General features: G+C 35.3%; 1 pseudogene; it reads right to left on the bottom strand.

Annotated features, from left to right (window-relative positions):
• Positions 1-807: 807 nt before the first annotated feature.
• On the bottom strand, positions 808-18,769 carry LOC124102181 (ribonuclease H1-like; annotated as a pseudogene).
• Positions 18,770-19,702: the final 933 nt, after the last annotated feature.

A 19,702-nucleotide genomic window follows, 5' to 3' on the forward strand; every position in this document is an offset into this window, starting at 1 on the left:
AAAAAAAAAAAAAAAAGCTGTAACTGAGCCAAGAGTGTTGATACACACCTATAATCCCAGCACTTAGCAGGCTGAGAAAAGAACATCACAAGTTTAAGGTCAATTTTAGCCACTCACCAAGACCTCTCAAAATGAAAAAATAAAAAGGTCTGGGGGAATATCTCAGTGGTAGTGCACCCCTAGGTTCAATCCCAAGTGCCCACCACACATACACATGCACAAAATTGCAATTGTGGAGCATGTGTGAGGTCCTGGGTTCTATCCCCAGCCCTGCACACACACACACACACACACACACACACACACATTTGAAAGAGTTGAGGCCATTCTTCCATAGCCATGGTCTCCTGTATACACAGCATCAGGCACCTGAAGTTTTTACTGTGAGCCACATGCCCAGAGTGGCTACAAGGGCAGTTGACTCCACCTTGAAAATCAGAAGGTCAACGAACTCTTCCACAATTCTTCTTGAGTTCCTGTCTGCATCTTTTAACCAATGTTTTATTGATTTCTTATAAAAACAACGCCCAAGCACTTTGGGCCAAACTGCAATAAAACATATGAAAATATACTAAGCCCAGTAAGCAGTGGATCTCAGAATCACCAGAAATCAAAGACATCCACTTCCTGACACTTCCTGGAGTGCTTTTTACCAAGACGTCATAGGTCACAGTGCCTCCTGGCTCAGTTCTGTCTCCTGCAGCCACTCCTGCTGCAAGGTCTTGATGCCTACCCAGGAAAAGACAGCAACAAAAGCCATATCTTGTCTTCTCCAGAGCACCCAAGTGACTCCACTCAGTCTTGAGACTACCGAGCCCCTTCTCTGGCCAACCTATCTACCTCTTCATTGCCCACAAATCCCGAATGACCAGGAACATGCATCTAGTGAATATCCCTGCCATGGGTGAGCTCCTCCAGCTGCACAACGTCCTCTTTGTTGATCACCTCCTTCCTTTTACTCCTCTTCCACCTGTTCTTCTTCCAGCCTTGGACCCAGTTAGTAATCCCATTTATAGTGAACATACTGTCCATATATAGAACCAATTTACTGATGTTCTGAGCCTTGCTTGTTCCATGGCTTTGTAGGCTGAATGTATTTCTGCTCTTTTATTTTTCTGTCATCCAGGGAGTCTAAAGCCTATGTTTAAAGGGTGGCCTGGACCCCAGTAGACGCCAATTGCTGCTCGTGCCCTTCTCTGCCCATTAGTGGAGCAGCATCCATCGATGTAGACAACGACAGAGTCTCCCATATAAGAAAATGTATCCTTGCCAAGGGCAGGGTCTAACTCTAGGTTCTTTTGCACATACATCATACTCGGCTCTGAGACCTCTTCTTCATGGTCATCTAAGGGCTCTCTGGGATGCTTGTTGACTTTCACGTGACTCCTGGACGTCTGTATTTTTTTGCTCAGGTGGGGAAGACACTGGTCCTGTGGCCCCTATGCATGGTGTAGTACATTCCTAGCCCATAGCAGCCCAGCCGCGCAGTGCAACCAGAGCTACTAGGCCTGCCAGAGGCAGCAGGCCCTGAATTGCTCAGGTCGACGCCCACAGCCACATAGCTCTCCAGGCTCCGCCACACCCCAAGATCTCAGGAAGGGTTCATATTAATGATTATGTGAAAGCAGAAATGAAAAGCTCAGAAGTATGTCTGCACAAAAATAATTAATATTTTGTGTCTTGAGTTTATGATTTTGAAATAAAAACAATATTTAATATTTATACCAGTCAATATCTTGGTTTTCATGCAACTTTTGTTGAAATTATTATTATTTAAAATTCAGAAGTAGAGCTCTGCAACATGGGATGTAATAACTGAACAAGAGACTTTTAGGTATTTCTATTCCTATACTGTTCACTACTTAGCATTTTGTAAGGGTATTTAGAGGTTAATACAATATAAGCAACACTTTAAACTCCTTATAAATAAACAGGTTACAGAAATAACTCATAAGTAAGAGTTAGACTCTCTAGGCCTGTGGCATATTTACATCACACTGTAGTTTCTACTATATGTTTTAGTATTGTCTGTTGCTGTGATTTTTCTTAGATACTAGCAGGTAGTATTAATGAAAATCTGAAAATAAGACATGAAATAAAAATAGGTGGTCAATAGTGCTTAAGTAATTTAAAACTGACTGGAAGAAATGAAAAGCATTATGAAAAACTTCTGTTAGCTCTTGTCTCTGGGCAGTCATTGCAGGGCTTTTAAGATATCTTGTGTCATTGATTCTTACTTCCTGATTATTTGACAATTGTTGCTATTTTCTTGTACATTATTATCTCTTAAGGATTGCTATAGCTATTTCAAATTTCTTTATTAACCAGTTTTATGGAACAAAGGGTGAAAATCCCTGCTTTTATGTTGTGCTCATTGTTTTTTTTTTTTTTTGTATATTTTGTTTGTTTTTAGTTTTTTTTTTTTTTTTGCACCTCATTTATCATGAAGGAGAAGATAAGAGGCCCAATTCCAAGACACTCCTAAAATTCATTACCTTGTGATCACTTTAGAGGCTGATCTCCAATTTGATTAGAAGTGATGCTTTAATAACACAAACAAAAGGGATGATGTGTTTCTGTGATGGTATCATTTAACTATTTTTTCTGATTAATTTTGTAGGGTGTAATGATATCACAGAGTGATCTTTCATTTTTGTTATTCTAGTGCTGAAGGCCCCATAGTTGTGTAACCATCAACATCATTTAATTTTAGAACATTTTTATTTATTAACTTTAAGAAACCCTACACATATCAGCTGTCACTTCCCCTTTTCCTCTTCCCCATACCCTGGCAACAATTAATGTAGTTTATGTCTATATGGATTTGTTTCTTCTGGATACATCATATAAATTAAATCATACAATGTGGGTTCTTTTACTTAGCATAATGTTTTCAAGGTTCATATATGTTGAAGTATGATTGATGTTTTACTTTGTTTTAATATAAAACAGTATTACACTATATGGGTATATCATATTGTATTTATCCATTTTTCAGTTGATAGACACTTGAATTGTTTCCATTAGTTCCATTATAGATGATGCTACCATGAACATTTGTATATAAACTTTTGTGTGTTGATATATATTTTAGTTTTTTGGGTATACAAGTGGAATTGCTGGATCATATTTTATTTTTATTTTTAACAATGTGAGGTATCACCAAGCTGTTTCCCAAAGAATTGAACCATATTAAATATCTTCTAGAAATGCATGAAGGTTCTAATTTCTCCATATTCTTTCCCAGCACTTGCTATTGCCTGTCTTTTTGAATAATCACTATAGTGGATATGAACTAGTGTGGTACCATTGTGGTTTTGATTTGCATTTCTCTCATGACTGATGATATGGAGTACCTTTTCAAGTTTGAATTGATCTTTTTTGGTATGTTCTTTGGAAAAATATCTATTCAAATTCTTTGCACATTTTTAATTGAGATATTTGTCCCTTTATTTTTTAATTATAAGATTCTTTACATATTTTGTATACAAGTCTCACCAAATTTATGACTTTTAAACTATTTGCTTCTATTCTATTTATTAACTTTTCATTTTATTAGTGGTATGATTTAAAGCACAAAGTTTTAAATTTATTGAAGTCCAATTTATACTTTTTTCTTAACTTAAGTATTTAGTATTATATCTAAGAAACCATTTCTTAAGTTCAAAAAGATTTTATACCAAGTTTTCTTCTGGGCATTTTGGCCCTTACACTTAGTCTATGATCCATGGTGAGTTAATTTTTTGTATATGGTGTGAAGCATGGATTGATCCAATTTATCTTTTGCAAGTATACACTCTTTCAAGGAACATTATAAAATTTTATGACACATAGAAATCTTCTGAATGAATATTAATCCAAAGACCTTTTTGCCATTTTAATGTGTTTTATGGAACAATGATTTAACAATATATTGGTATTTCAAACAAATTAGTTTATATTACATAAAACTAAACTAGGTACACTATGAAATTTTTTGGTACTAATGCATGCCTACTTTTACTGTAGCTTAGTTTATAAGACCATATTAAAATTTAACATTCTTGTGCAGTTCATAATAACTTTCAAGAAATTAAGATAGAACATGGGTAAGTCCATTCAGGGTGCTATAAAAAGCACCTTAGACTAGGTATTTATATACAATAGAAATTTATTTCTCATGATTCTTGAGGCTGAAAAGTTCCAGATCAAAATGCCCCAGGATTCATTGTTCTCTGATTGAGAGATGGTGCCTTCTTGCTGTTTCTCACATGGTGGAAGGGAAGAACACACTCCTTCAAGCCTCCTTTAGGAAGGCACTAATCCCATTCTTGGGGGCAGAGTCCTTATGGCCTGATTATTTCTTAAAGGCCCAACTTCTTAGTATATTTCAGTGGGCATGAGGTTTAAAATGAATTTTGAGAGAACACAAACGCTGAGCCCACAGTGAACACTTAGACTATTTGTAGAACATTAACTCAGAATGAATAATTTTTATATCTATAGCTTTGGTTCAAAATTATTTTGACTCTTCTATGTTTATTTTCCATACTTGGCCATTTCATTAGAATAATGACAATATAACACTATATTTATATTTAATTTGTCTGCTTAGTTTTAAAAATATTGGGATGAAGGTCAGGATTCATTGTGTAGATTATACTTCTTTTATTTAAATTTATTCTAATTCACTTATTAAACATCTCATGTAAAATTCAGACATTCCTTGATACGAATGTCATCTGAAGTTTTAGTAAAACAAATATTTCTGCTGCAGTTTGCTGTGTTTTGTTAAAAGAAAAATGACTCTGTTTTCCAGGAGATTCTAGTTCTGAGTTTAAAATAGGTGGAACCTCTCCTAAAGCAGGAGGACATACTTAGGGCTTTTCATATGAGAAATGATGCAGACCTTGACTTGAGCCCTGAAAGTAGGAGTTAACTTCATACCTCTCTAATACTTCCCTTGGGTTTGGATATTTGAGTTGCTAAATATAATTGGACATTTTAGGAACTGAATGGGGAGACATCTATGTGCTGGACTTTAAGTTGAAAGCAAAGAAACTATATGCTAGATTATCCAGTTTCATTCCATTCTATGTTGATTTCCTTTGTTTGTATGCAAATATTTTGTTGCCTTTTATTTAAATATTGTGGCCTTGCCTTGGCTGTGCTCTGGTGAATTAAAAAAAGAGAAATTTACCCGTGCTTGAGCCAAAGTATTAAATTCAGATAGTTCCACTGTTCTCCTTCTGAAATCATCAATAGGGAGGTACTAAAACAGAGGATGTATCTCAGGTGTGAATAAGGCTGATCAAGGCCTACCTGATTTTCTAGTGAAAGCTTGGGAAGATCTTTGTTTTTTTTTTTTATGGAATACAATAGTTTTTCGATCTGAGATGATTTTTTTTTCTTTTATGACATCAAAATGTTTTTCAATTAATTGGTACAGTTGTGTATCATTATGCTAGATGACTTTTGTTTTGATGTTCTGTCTTGTTTACTTTTTAGACAAGTACACAAACTAGCTTCCAAACCTTATACCTAGATAGCATTGTGAACAAGTGGTAGCTTAATGAGGAGACATCTATGTGCTGAACATGTTGTTTTTCTTTTTGCCTTAATCCATACACACATTTAACATCTGGAAGCACTGCAGATGCTTGATCATATAATTCTGTGTGTATGTATATAAAGGTGTGTGTGTGTGTGTGTGTGTGTGTGTTTGTTTGTGTGTGTGTATGAATCCATATTAGGTATTTATATAGGTAAATCAAATCAAGCAGAGATATCTCTATGCTATTTATTCAGGCTTACTTCTTGACATCTAATTGACTGTTGAATGTTAAAATGTGATTCTATGAAAATAATGATGACATTTTTATTAATTCAGATGTCTCTAATCTAAACTTAAGGGTTTAGCTCTTAGTACAACTCACTATTTTGATAGAGATTTCAATAATATTGAAAAAATAATGATTTAAAAATATGAGTTTCAATTTGCTTAAATATTTCCCTTTCACAGAAAATGTCCTCCAGAACAAGTAAAAAATCTCAATATTTTATGTCCTCCTCTATATTACAGAGGGTATTTGGTTCAAATTCTTTCCAGATGCTTGCATCTATTTTTTATCTTGGACTGACCCAAACATCTCCACTCTTGTTGATCTAGATGGGCCAGTCTTGAGTAATCCTGCCTGAAGGTTACTAAATTCCTCTGTCTTTTTTTGTATTCCTTTGGTTTTTACTGTTAAATACTTCTATATTTTTAAGTCAATTTTTATTCCTTTTTCTTAAACTGATAAAGACAGCAGTATATGTACAAAATTTAGAGTTAAAGATTAACATCCTAGTTGTCATTTGTCTATACTTCCAGGTTGTTTTCATTTGTTTTGTTTTTGGTGCCAAGAGAGGATATACCTCTTGATATGTTTGTATTAAAGATGTTGACATATACATAGCATACCTAAGGTCATACATTGCAGATATTTATTAATTAGTTCTTTCTACCCTGTTTCCTTGTCAGAAACAATGTTAGTTTCTTCTCTGGTGAGTGACACATGCTAAAATTCATAGATTTTATAATATTAAAATAATATTTTAAATTAATTTTTATTCATTTTTTTAAAAAGCTGATAAAGACAGCAGATAAAGACACCTAAAGCCAGTGCTATAGGGTTACTAAACTCATTTTTCATCTTTAAAGAATTTAGTTTGAAAAAGAAGTTTTGAGTTCACTGCAAAACTGAGAGGATAGTGAAGATATTTCCCCAACACATGCACAGTCTTCCCCATTATCAAGAACCCCACCAGAGTGGTCCATTTGTCACAACTGGTGAACCTCCATCAACACTTCATTATCATCCAAGGTCCATAATTTACACTGGGGTTCATTCTTGGTGCTATGTGTACTATGGGTCTGTACTATGCATCTTTAATGATAATATAAGCACTATGAAAATATCAGCAGTGTGCTTTCATAGCCCTAAAAATCCTTGTGTTTTCAAAAGAATTGTCCAAGTAAAGGTTGCAGGCAGACATACATAGAGACCTAGAAAAGGCCTTGTTCTCTTGCTGAACTTCATTTTGTACTTTATAGGTCTAAACATTTTTCTTTTTTAACTTTTGTTAACCTTCAGGACCTAATATTTGTTTTAGAAGTTTTTTTTTTTTTTTTTTTTTTTTTTTTTTTTTATTTTACTTGGTCCCAGTGGGACAGATTGCAAGCAGTTTTCCTTATATTGCTCTTGACTTTCTAAAGAACATTGTCAAATACCTGGGCAAGAACATTAGTATGTGTGCTTTTCTTACACATATTGTAGAGCTGATTATTACTCATGAATACATTCCTAAATGAATATTTAAAAGCATTTTCTAGGTTTTTATAATATGTGCATTTTACTTTATTTTTATTATTTTCATTAATTGCTTACACCTAGTAATGATTACCTGAGGAGCTTTGAGGTAAACTCCATGGATCTTTCTCTGATGTTTTTACCCTAGTTATAAATGAAGGAAGCACACTTTAAAGCACCCTTTTTATATCATTGTTCTGCTAAGAGATTTCCCACTCCTTTACTTTTTCAGATTTAAAAGGATCTCATTTTCTGCTTTGAACTCTTCAGTTTGCAGTTGGAGTTCTTATTTCCTTTCACAACTCTCTCCCTGCCTACTTCTGTCTTTGTGGTTTTGTTGGTGATTCTCTCATATCTGAATACTGTCTGCCGATTTTTTATTACTCATGCAAATCGTAACCCCTTTTTCTTCTATGAGTGCTTTGGCTCTATCATTCATTTCTTTTATTTAGGGAAAAATATTAACCTAGGTATTTTAAGTCTAACTTGAACTTGCCTCTTGCAAAGTCTTCATGGGAATTAGGCTGTTTCATAAATGAGCATTCTGCTTTGAGTGAGGGGAGATTATACCCAATGAGCACACTTCCCTCTCCAGGCCTCAGGTATCTGGGGCTGTTTCTCACAGCTGGCACCACTGGGCTTGTAATGGGTACTTATTGCTCAGGAGTGACAATGGATGATGATGATTATATAATAATAATAATAATAATAATAATAATAATAATAATAATAATAATTTTCCTTTTTTCTTGGAAATACCATCAGAAAACTTGCAATTCCAATGTACTCAGAAAATACAGTTCAGAGAAGCTTGAAAGTGAAGATGGTTGGATTCAAATTGTCAGTCATCTAATTAAATAATTGATTTCCTATTGAATATTTAACAATAAGTGTTTTCGCTAGAGATATAAGACTTTAGATTACATTAAATTTCATCTGAAGTTATGTTATACTTTTTGAATATCAGTTACTTATTTAGAATTTTATAGTATTTTTGCCCCCCCAGAGTGACTGTGGGTGGGAGAAATATCTCCTAAAAGAGAGTTATAGACTAGGCAGTAGTATACACTGCTGGCAGAGCGCCTTGGGCTATCCAGTGGCATGGTGATACATATAGCATATGGCTGGAAACTGAATCCTTAGGAAAGAACAGGAAAATAAATGAGGGTGAGCTAGAGGGGAAAAAATCCCAAAGAGTTATGGGACTATTTAATGAAATAATGTGACCAGCCAGGCATTTTTACTCATAGTAGAATCAGCTGAATTATGTCTTAATATAGGGATAGCAGTGTAAGAAATAGACTTCAGATACTGAAGATTCTGAATTAATGCATTATCTTCTTTTTTTCCTATTTTGACCAGGCTTGAATTTAAAAATAAATAAATACATAAAAGATATATCAGCACATCCTTTTCTTTTGGTTATGATTTTTGGCTTTATCTGTATAGTTTTTAATCTGCTTTTGATCTTTTTAAGTAGAAGGATTTTGAACAAACGCAGATTGACATTTTATTGCTATATGAGGGTAGCTTCCCTTGAAGTTTGAGAATTGTATAGCTTGTATGGAAGAAACTCAGGTGAATTTTTCTCATTACTGAAATTATTAAAACAGAAGTTAGCCAATCCCTCCAAACCAAATTCTGAATGTTTTCTTTGATATATGGAGGCTGATTCATACTGGGATGTGGAGTGGGAGCATGGGATGAATAGATAAACTCTAGATAGGGCAGAGGGGTGGGAGAGAAAGGGAGGGACCATGGGGTTATAAGTGATGGTGGAATGTGATGATCACTATTATCCAAAGTACATGTATGAAGATTCAAATTGGTGTGAATATACTTTGTATACAACTAGAGATATGAAAATTGTGCTCTATATGTGTAATAAGAATTGTAATTTATTCTGCTGTCATATACAAATAAAAAAAAGAAATTAAGGTTAATATTTAAACATTAATTCTCCCATATATGTAGTCTTATTGTCTGAACATAAAGGTAGGTATTATACAATAGAATTAATTTGATTTTCCTTTAAAAAGCCTTGCCTACTCTTTTGCATAATTATCATTAAAATAATTATAAATTGAGTCAAACAGTTAACTTTCTAGATATTAACATGTCAGCAGTCTCATACCTTCAGCTAACACATTTTATTATTTGTGTTCCACTCTAGGCTGGCTCTATATGATCACAGCTCTGATTTGTACACTGTGCTAGAACTAGGGAACAAGGAACACAAAAACAATTTAATACTGGCTCTGATTTATCACTTGACCCTAGATAAATCCCGCTTCTAGTAGTGATGATTAACCAAGTCACCACAAACATAGATTTCATTTGTGGGGCATAGCTGTAGAAGCAGGCATATTACTCTTTTATCAGCATGAATGACCTTTTCCGTCACTCAGCATTTCCAGCTCCATTTGGGTATTAGCAGCAGAAATAACTGGTCAGATGTTTTGGCTCATTTAGCCAAAGTCTTCCTTTAACTCGGTTTCTGCTACATTACTCAGCCTCTCTAAGTGGTGTTGCTTAAATTAACCAAACAAAATTTTAGTTGTCTGAAATAGAATTTAGAAAATGTATGTTAAATAGTCAACATTCTTTAATACTTGGAATATTATTGAATTATGGAATTAGTGTAATTCATTAGCAACATGTATTTTGGGGGATGCTTCAAGTTATTGTAATATTTAAAAATTGCATAAATTTCCAGTATATCTTGACTGACTTAAGAACCTTTCAGTTTAGTCCTTGATGGAAAAATCTCTAGAAGGGATTGGTTTGGTTTTACATAGCAAAATTTATTTCAATAAATATTGAATGAAGCTAGATAACCTGAAACACCTGCTATTGTCACACACACACACACACACACACACAAACATATATACACACACACAAATGATCTTTTACAACTTACAAACTTAGTCTATTATTTTTAAATAAAATACACACTGAGGGTACTTTTATACTGATAAAAAGACTACATCCTCCTGCATTCTTCTTCATTACCACTGGACAAATATTTTGAATGAAACATTTTGCACTTGGACTTCAAACATACTTTCTTTACTTTAGTTTTACACCCCATGTGTCTATTACACTGAAAGTTCCAAAAAAATTTGAGGCTCTGGCTAAATCCTCAGTATGGGAGGAGTATTTTGAGAATAGTACATGGCTCAGTAGACATTTTCTAATTTAATTGATTGAATTATTCTATTTTAATTTCTTCAGTATGTAATCAGATCCAGGAGAAGAACAAGTTTAAATAATAGCAGTATTCTCTTTGTTCTTTCAATTTACTTAAAATTTGAATTTAACTGAAAATTCTATGGATTTCTTATTTTATCTTTTCTGAGTCTGACAATCCTACCTCCATGCTAATATTTTGGGTTACATATTAGGCAGATTTTATCCTAAACTAATACTACTTTTGAATAAAATACTACTTAAATATGATAAAAGCTTAAATTATAGCACTAAAATGGATTTATTTGTTGAAATATTTAACTGTTGCAAATTAATACTAATAAACACAATTAGACAGTAAATCTCCTGATAAAACATGTCTTCCTGTTTCTCTGCTCTCGATAATTTCAGTGAATCCTGAACATAATGATCTTCCCTACATTCTTAGAGTATGTTAAAGAGAATATAGGATAACATAAGTGTATTCTATTTTAAGAAAATCTGAAGTTAAAAAAGGGTTGAAGTGTGATTATTCCTGACTTCATTATTACAATTAAACATGCTATGTGCAAACATTTCATTTACATATATTTTACACATATATTAATGTAGCAGTTTTTGAACATTGCATAACACATTGAATTCTTCTTTCTAACTCTGAATACACTTCTTGGTTATTCATTTATGAACACTAACTAAGCATCCTCCATGTGCCAAAAGTTGTGCTTGGTGCTGTTAATATAAAAATAATGATCCAGAATTACTTTCCATGTGGAGCTTATATTCTACACTGGAGGAAGAATATAATATAATGCACTATAATGCAATGTGACAAAAGTTGTAACAATAAAATTAATTGTTTCTAAATACAGAAAAAAGTAGCCTGAAGGAAGCTTCACTGAAGAGGTAGCATTCAAACTGTGTTTTGTAGGATGAATAGAAATTTGCTGGACAAGAAGAGAGTTCAGGCCTTTTCAGGAGGAGAGAGAGAATGAAAACAAAATCAAAGCAAATACCAAACACTTTCACCACAGCAGTGCATCCTGTGAAGGAAACTGGTTTGACTTGGAAATAGTTAAGCAGATGACAGGTGGATGGGCACTCTGGAAACAATATAGTGTTTGAAGTCAGTGATTATATTAAAATACAAATAAGAGGAATCCCTAAAGAAGGTTTTGTATCAGGTTATGAGTTCTAATTTTATTGTATTGTCAACTCAATTGGGTTTTATGTAAGACTGAAGTTTTAATTCAGTAAGCACTAGGAATATACCTAGTTTTAGGAATATACCTAAAATATGGACAGGCAGTTGACTGGACATTGTTGGAGTCCTTTATGGAGTACATGATGATAAGAATATTAAACTAGCTTGCCACAGTCTGGCTGGGCACAAATGCCACAGTCTGGCTGGGCACACAATCACGAGCCACCACACAGCTTGTAGATTAAAACAGCAACTCTTTATTCCTGAACTCACACCAGCCGTCTACAATCACGTTCTGGGGAAATCCACGTTCTCTTCCCAAATCCACCTTCTCTCCCAAATTCACCTCCACTGGGCTTCTATCTCCAAAATATACTGTCTGAATCCCGTGAGAACTCAAGGGGAACTCAGGCAGCAGGATACGCCCTATTCCCAGCAGGAATAATCTTAAACCTTAAACCTGGAACCTAAACTGGGAACGCCCTAAACAAGATTATCTTAAAACCGGGAACACCCTAATCTGCCTTGGTCCTTGAGCAAGGTTAAGTACATTCAATGTCACTGCAACATGGGGTACGCTGGCAAGGAAATTGTCATACTTACTTGGCTAATGGCTCCCAGCATCTCCCCCCTTCTGATAAATTAAACAACAAGCAATGTGGCTTAAGGACCGTGCCTGGTAGGTTGTCCAATTCAACATATGGTTCTTACCCGTCATCGGAAAATTGACCTTTAGGCGTCAGCCTCCTGTCTTAGGTTGATACCACTGCAATTGAATCATACCCGTCACTGACTACCGGTCCAGCATACAGCCATACTTGTGGATAGGTCTATGCACCAGTGGGGGGGTGAGGTTCTTTGCCTCACCTCTGTTGGCCCCCAAATTTTAGACCATCACTAGCAGAAGGGAGGAGGATACAGAAATGCCACGACACCAAGCCAATTGACGGCTCCTTGGGAAAAATTGCATCACTGGTGACACCATCAGCAAAGATATGTCAGCACTACCACAATTAACATGGGGTGCGCTGGCAAGGAAATAAAAATTGCATCACTAGTGACACCATCAGCAAAGATATGCCAGCATTACCACAATTCGCTGCACCAAACGATAGTTACATAGTCCAGGCAAGTTCTGCAAGCAGTTCAAAGCAGAGGAATCTATCAATATGTCCATTTCCTCCCCAAATCCGTTTCCTCCCAAAGTAAGTTAACTCCTTGATTGAGCATTACTTGTTGAGTGCCAAGCTGGAGTTCTGGATATCAGCTGTTATGGATTTGAGTCAAATCATCTTCTTTTCGATCTGTAGAAACTGTTTTAGTTAATCTCTCTGGAATCCAAATGGGCTGCTGTTCTCCCTGTGGAAAAACACAAACAGACCCCCGACTCCAGACAATCACTGGGTCAGGACCTTTCCATTGTCCTGTTAGAATATCTTTCCAAAGTACTTTAGGCTTATGTACATTTTTTGGATACATATGTCTTTCCGCAGCACTAAGTCCTTATGAATCCAAATTTTAAAAGTTTAGAGTAAAAAGGGTTATTTTAAGTTTATCTATGGGGGATATATACCCCTTTCCAATTCCCTCTTTTTGCTTTAATAAGTATATGTCTGTATCTAATAGTTGTCTTAGCTTTTTGCATTTTCTATCTGTGTAATACCTTACTTGACATTTTCAACCATTTTCTATCTTATTTCTATCTTCTAGTTTTTTTCCCTAAGGTTTGTATTTTTACCCTTAGTTGCTTATTTTCCTCCTAGTTTTTTTTTTTCCTATTTTGTGGGTATAAAATTCTTGTCTTCCTACATTTTTTTATCTTTCTACATCTTCTTTATCTTTATTCTTTTTAACTTTCTATACTTCTGTCTTTAAAGTTTTTCACTTTAAATTTTTAATCTTCTTTATCTAAATATCTTTTATCCTATTATCTTCCCATTTTTTTAAAGTAATGCCTTTAAGATTAAGCTTCTTTCCTCCATCATGAAGGCATTTTAACCACCTTCAATTTAACCTTTTAAAGCCTTTTAATTATCATCTATACTGTACTTTTAAATGTACTTTTTCACCACCTACAGCTTCACTCTTTTAAACGAGGCTTAGATTTTGTTTAAATCGCTTCAATGTTAGTTTACATGGCTGCCTTTCAACCAAAGGCTTTTTTTTTAACTCCATTGAGAAACTTTGTCTCAATCTGCCATGTACAAATACCTTTTTCTTCTTTCTTCCTTTCTCAAGCTTTTAAATTAAGTCTAGTTTCCTCAAAATCTTTTTAAATGGCATTTTACAACTTTTTACTTTACCACACAGATTATCTTATCTAGAAACACTTCTTTTTCCTTTAACCTTTTATATTAAAATATATTTCCACATCTTGAATCTTTTTCTATCTCTTTTTTAACCGTTAACCCTTTTTATAAATTCACATTTTGAAACAACTCTTATAAAATTTCTGATTTAGACAAATTACTCCACTTTAATAAGATGAAAGACTTTCATGTTTTTTATGATACTATAATACTATAATTGAAACCCAACTGAAACTTCTTATACTCTTTGTATATAAATTACACATGATAGAATCTTAACTCTTAGTAACCTTGTTTTAGCAAAGACACAGACCAAAGCAATATTAAACCTTTTTTCCATTCACCAATTTATGAAAACACACATGCTTAAATATATTACCTTATGTAACTTAATAAGTAAAGAGTGGTTGATGTTTCAACATTTTAGCTTTGTAAATTAATCAGATGTCTGTAAAAACCAAGATCTTAGACAAATGTAGTAAACAGAACTAGTCATCTCTTTCTTGAAGAAAAATCCTTCTACAGGATACCATGATGGTCCCATTGATATACTTAATAACTTGTCTTTAAAAAGCCATTGGCTACATTTTTGTATTGTATCAACATATGCCCTAATTGTTCTTGGTCTCACTGGGGTGCCTCCTTCCTCTAACAATTTCTCTTGCTCGGAGGCGAACAAATTCAAACCTTGAGTCACCCATTTTCCCCAGTTTGCCTGAGAAAGTTCTAGGAACAGGCAACTTGAAATAAAAACAAAATAAATCAAAACAATAACACATTGTTTTTTGAAATGTTCACCCATTCTTTCTCTCTTCCTCAGGGGTGAGAAATTTCACTTACCTCTAAGCTTCAGAAGTTCCCCGTACGGGCCACCAAATGCCACAGTCTGGCTGGGCACAAATGCCACAGTCTGGCTGGGCACACAATCACGAGCCACCACACAGCTTGTAGATTCAAACAGCAACTCTTTATTCCTGAACTCACACCAGCCGTCTACAATCACGTTCTGGGGAAATCCACGTTCTCTTCCCAAATCCACCTTCTCTCCCAAATTCACCTCCACTGGGCTTCTATCTCCAAAATATACTGTCTGAATCCCGTGAGAACTCAAGGGGAACTCAGGCAGCAGGATACGCCCTATTCCCAGCAGGAATAATCTTAAACCTTAAACCTGGAACCTAAACTGGGAACGCCCTAAACAAGATTATCTTAAAACCGGGAACACCCTAATCTGCCTTGGTCCTTGAGCAAGGTTAAGTACATTCAATGTCACTGCAACATGGGGTACGCTGGCAAGGAAATTGTCATACTTACTTGGCTAATGGCTCCCAGCACTAGCTGACTAGCAGAAGAGTGATCTTGTGTGGGAGACATTTGCAAGTTAGAAGTAACAGAATTTAAATGCATTTTCCTTCTCATATGAAGCAGAAAGTTTGAATATAAAAAATAGGGATTTTTTTTTTGTGTGTGTGTGTGTGTGTTCATGTGTATTATTTCCCCAAGACTTTAAGTTCACTAGAGGTAGGGACCCTCTCTTGAGAAACAATGCTCATGAGTTAGCTTGCATTGCTGTGACAAAATACCTCAGATAAATAACATAAAATAAGGAAAGGTTGAATTTGGTTCACAGTTTCAGAGGTTTTACGCCATGGTGAGCTGACCCCATGGCTTTTGGGCTAGTAAAACACCATGGCAGGGAACACCTGATGGAGCAAAGCTATAAACCTCATAGCCATTGGAAGGAGAGACAGGAAGCAGTTAGATTCCTAACATACCCTTCAAGGACATATCCCCAAGACTTAACTTGCTTCCAATGGGTCCCATCTGCTAATATTTCCACCACCTCACAATAACACAGTCAGGGACGATGACTTCAACCCATGAGTGTTTGGGGACATTTATGATCAAAGTCATCACAATTTTTATATCTGTACTTTAGTGTTTTGATAAATCTAATAGCTATTTTAGGAATAGTACAGGATAAAGAGTGACAAATCTATTTTTCATTCTAATGAGTTAAGTAAAATCACCCAGGGTTTTGATGATTAATGGTATTAACAAATCAAACTTTGTTTTTAATAAATTCTGCCTTGTGAGTGTTATCATTTACTTTAAAATATAATTGCCTAAAGTTTTTTTTTTATTATTATTATTGTTATGTCAACAGAACTGTTCTTTTAGTTTACAGTTAAAGAATTCAATATTAGGGAAGTCTGAGACAGATCTAATTGTGGACCTTGAATCTATGGTTGTAGTTTTGTAGCTCAATGCTTGAATCATAAAAAAACAGACAAAGAATTAACAAGCAGGGATGTTAACAGAAGGATTTTTATGTTACTTTATACATAAGACAATTAATGTACTATTTGTTACTACATGAATTATGCATTTACACTTCATTTTTTCTGCATGGCTTCTCTTTCTTTTATGAAATTTAATGCTGACTAAAATACTGTTCAGTTGTGAGCACAGTTTTGCATTGGTGCGTTAATGTAGGCACAGCAGTTGATGAGTTCCTGAGTAAGGTCTTCAAACACATCCAGCCTCTAAGGCAGAAATGCTTAACCTTGAACAGGTAAAGAGCCACATGGCCACAGAGTAGGGAGAGAGTGTGACATTGCAATATGCCATTGGATAAGGTCTGCAGCAGGAGACTTTGTCACCATGACTTAGCACTACTCACACATTGATTCCACTGCATAGCCAACACATGGAGAGCAGAGCTGGTCTGTCAGATGGCGATTAGTTGGAGATGCCACACCTGTACTGTTGGCAGTGCATGCCTCTTGTTCCTCTTTATCTGTGGATACAGTGAAGGGGAAAGCAGGATGGATCTAGGCTATTTATTTTCTCACTAATGTTGAAGAGAGAGTGCAGGAAAATGCATGTTGTTCTACTTTTTCTATGCTGCAGTGGCTTTGTTGGCCATTGCTGGGAGCCTTCTAATGAAAGACATCAACAGAAGAACTCATTATCAGGAGCCTTCTGTGACTGAAAGGATTTATCCCCTTGACACCAGCATGCTAGCATAGGCTGTGTGACCTGGGCAATGGCCGGCTTTAAAAGACACACATGACTAGTTCTTCAGTGAGTGAACAGACACGTTGTAGTAGTCTGTTCATTGAAAGCTCATAATGCATTGGTGATGAAGTCTCTCTGGAGTGTGTCCCTGACTGCTGGTGCTCAAACAGCTGGATTCCCTTAACGAATACAATTCTCCTTATTGTCTCTTTCATATTCTTTTAGAGGATCCAATTATTGTTCAGATTTTCATATTATTGAATTTATAGATGAGGTGGGCATTCAGAGCTCTGTTTGTGGGATGAAATACCTGGTGGAATAAGGTGGCATTTAAGGGCCTCCATTAGAAAGATGTGCTGCCTTTTCTTTACATGTAAGAAAATAATGACTAATTTACAGTAATCCTGAAATGAAGTCATTGAATTATTGTCAGAACTGGTAATTTTTTAAATAAAAGTATTATCATACTTGACATGCAGCTGTGTGTTAAGTCTTAAGTAGAAAAAGTTTTTTTTTTTTTTTTTTTCCTGAAACTATCACAAAGCCCTGTTAGCTTTCCAGTGACACTGAGCTTTGAGTGGAAAGGAAGCAGAGTTAAAAAGGAGGAAAAAAAACCCTTCTGAACCACTCATATTAACAATATGGGAGAAAGAAAGAAAAAATATATTTATAAACTCTTTACTATGTGCTAAAAGTTTTCCTGTATTTTATTTCCTTTATTCTTGGAAGCAATTATGTGAACTAAGTATCATTCTAATTTTTCTTACTAATGAGGAAATGAGCTTAGAGTGGACAGCATCAGAAATTTATAACTGCCTGTCATGATTTATCAAGTGTTAGGACCTGTGTTAGTAATGTTACATAGACTTTTCATTTTAATTCTCAAAACAAATATTTTTTTTTTCCATATGAGAGTTAGACTAAGTGAGGGCATACTGTATTAACAAACAGATCCCCAAATTTCCATGCCCTAATAACATAAAAGTTTATTTCTTGCTCATACCAAGTTTATTCAGTGCCCACTACTTTTGCAAGGCAATTCCTCCCTGTGGTTACTTGGTGGTGGAGGTCAAGGGAAGTCCTATAACACTCTGGTAACAATGCTGAGAATGCAAGATCCTTGTTTGTTGTTCAGGGAAATGTGATAGGAGAATGGTGCATGGATTTGCATGGTCTCAGCCTGGAAATCACACATATCACACTCCCTCAGCCTATGGGCCAGACCTCTAGCCATATGGACACACCTTATTGTAAGTAAAATAAGAACTGTGGGACAAGTTGATAGTGGTAAACACAGCTGGCACAGTAATATTGTAATCCTTGTTTTAAAATTCAGAGTACTGAAGTTCAGATAGTTTAATTGTGTTGCCTATTAATTAGTAGACTTATATCTTGAATGTAAGTCTCTCTGAGTCTAAGGAAACTCTTCTATCCTCCATCCACCAACAAACACACACACACACTGAGTATCTTTGTGGTTTCAAGTTGTGTTGTATTTCTGCCAGCCAGCTTCCAAGATGGCTTACATTATCATGACCTCCAGGTAGTCAAATACTGTGCAGTTGTCCCCTCCCTCAGGCAAGTGAGGTGACTCTGTAATTGATACCGTATTGCAGAAATGTCAGTGTAGCTTCTGAGACTAGGTCTTGAAAGATGATGGTTTCTGCCTTTCTCTCTTGGTTCATTAGTTCTGACAAAACTGGAGCTGACATTGTGAGGATACTGAAGCAGCCCTGTGGAGCTCTCCCATAGCAAGGAACTAAGACCTCCTGCTAACAGCCCAGACAATATGGCATTTGTGAGAGTGAGTCATCTTGCAAACAGAAATATCAACCAAATTGGCCTACAGATGAATGAGCCCAGACCCATACCTAACACCTGACTTTGAAAGAGCTTGCCACAGCCATACACCTAAGCTGCTCCTAAATAATTCTTGTGAGATGACAAATTTTCTGACATTATAAGTTGATGAATTTGGGGGTAATTTATTTTGTGGTGCTCTAGGTTGGATATTAAGAGTTCCCAAAGCCCATGAGTTAAATGTGTGGTTGCCAGGGAAGTGCTATTAAGTGGCAGTGAAACCTTCAAGAAGGGGAGTCTAGTAGGGGGTTTTCAGGCCATGGGAAGAATTCCACTGAAGGGCATAATAGGACCCTAACACCTTCTTCTTTTTTCTTCCTTCCTTCCTTCCTTCCTTCCTTCCTTTCTTCCTTTCTTCTATTATGAACAAATATTGTTTACATTGTATACACTCCTAATGTTCTGTCTTGGCTAAATATTTACAGGGGGCCAATGATATAACATCCTTTAAATCAACAATACCTTATTATTAGGAATATCATTTTGTCATAGAAACAAAGTCAGGGACAATAATGAATATATCACAGTCACATATGCAAATTTTGTGCATTTACATATACAAAAATATAGACATAGGTGTATTTCTATTTGTGAAAATATATATTTATGACAGTTTGGAGGTAGGGGTTTCTAAGGATGACTGAAATTCAGACTGAAGGAGCCTAGCCAGATGGGAAGAATTTTAGAACAGATGAATGCATTAAAGGAATATTTAACAGGTTTTAGAAAAAAAAAGAAATAAAAAACAAAGTTTCTAATGAAAACACATACTTTAACGCACCTAA

This window comes from Marmota monax, unplaced genomic scaffold (assembly GCF_021218885.2).
Source record: "Marmota monax isolate L192 unplaced genomic scaffold, Marmota_monax_Labrador192_F-V1.1 WCK01_AAM20220418_F8-fsc01310, whole genome shotgun sequence".
Classification (NCBI taxonomy): domain Eukaryota; kingdom Metazoa; phylum Chordata; class Mammalia; order Rodentia; family Sciuridae; genus Marmota; species Marmota monax.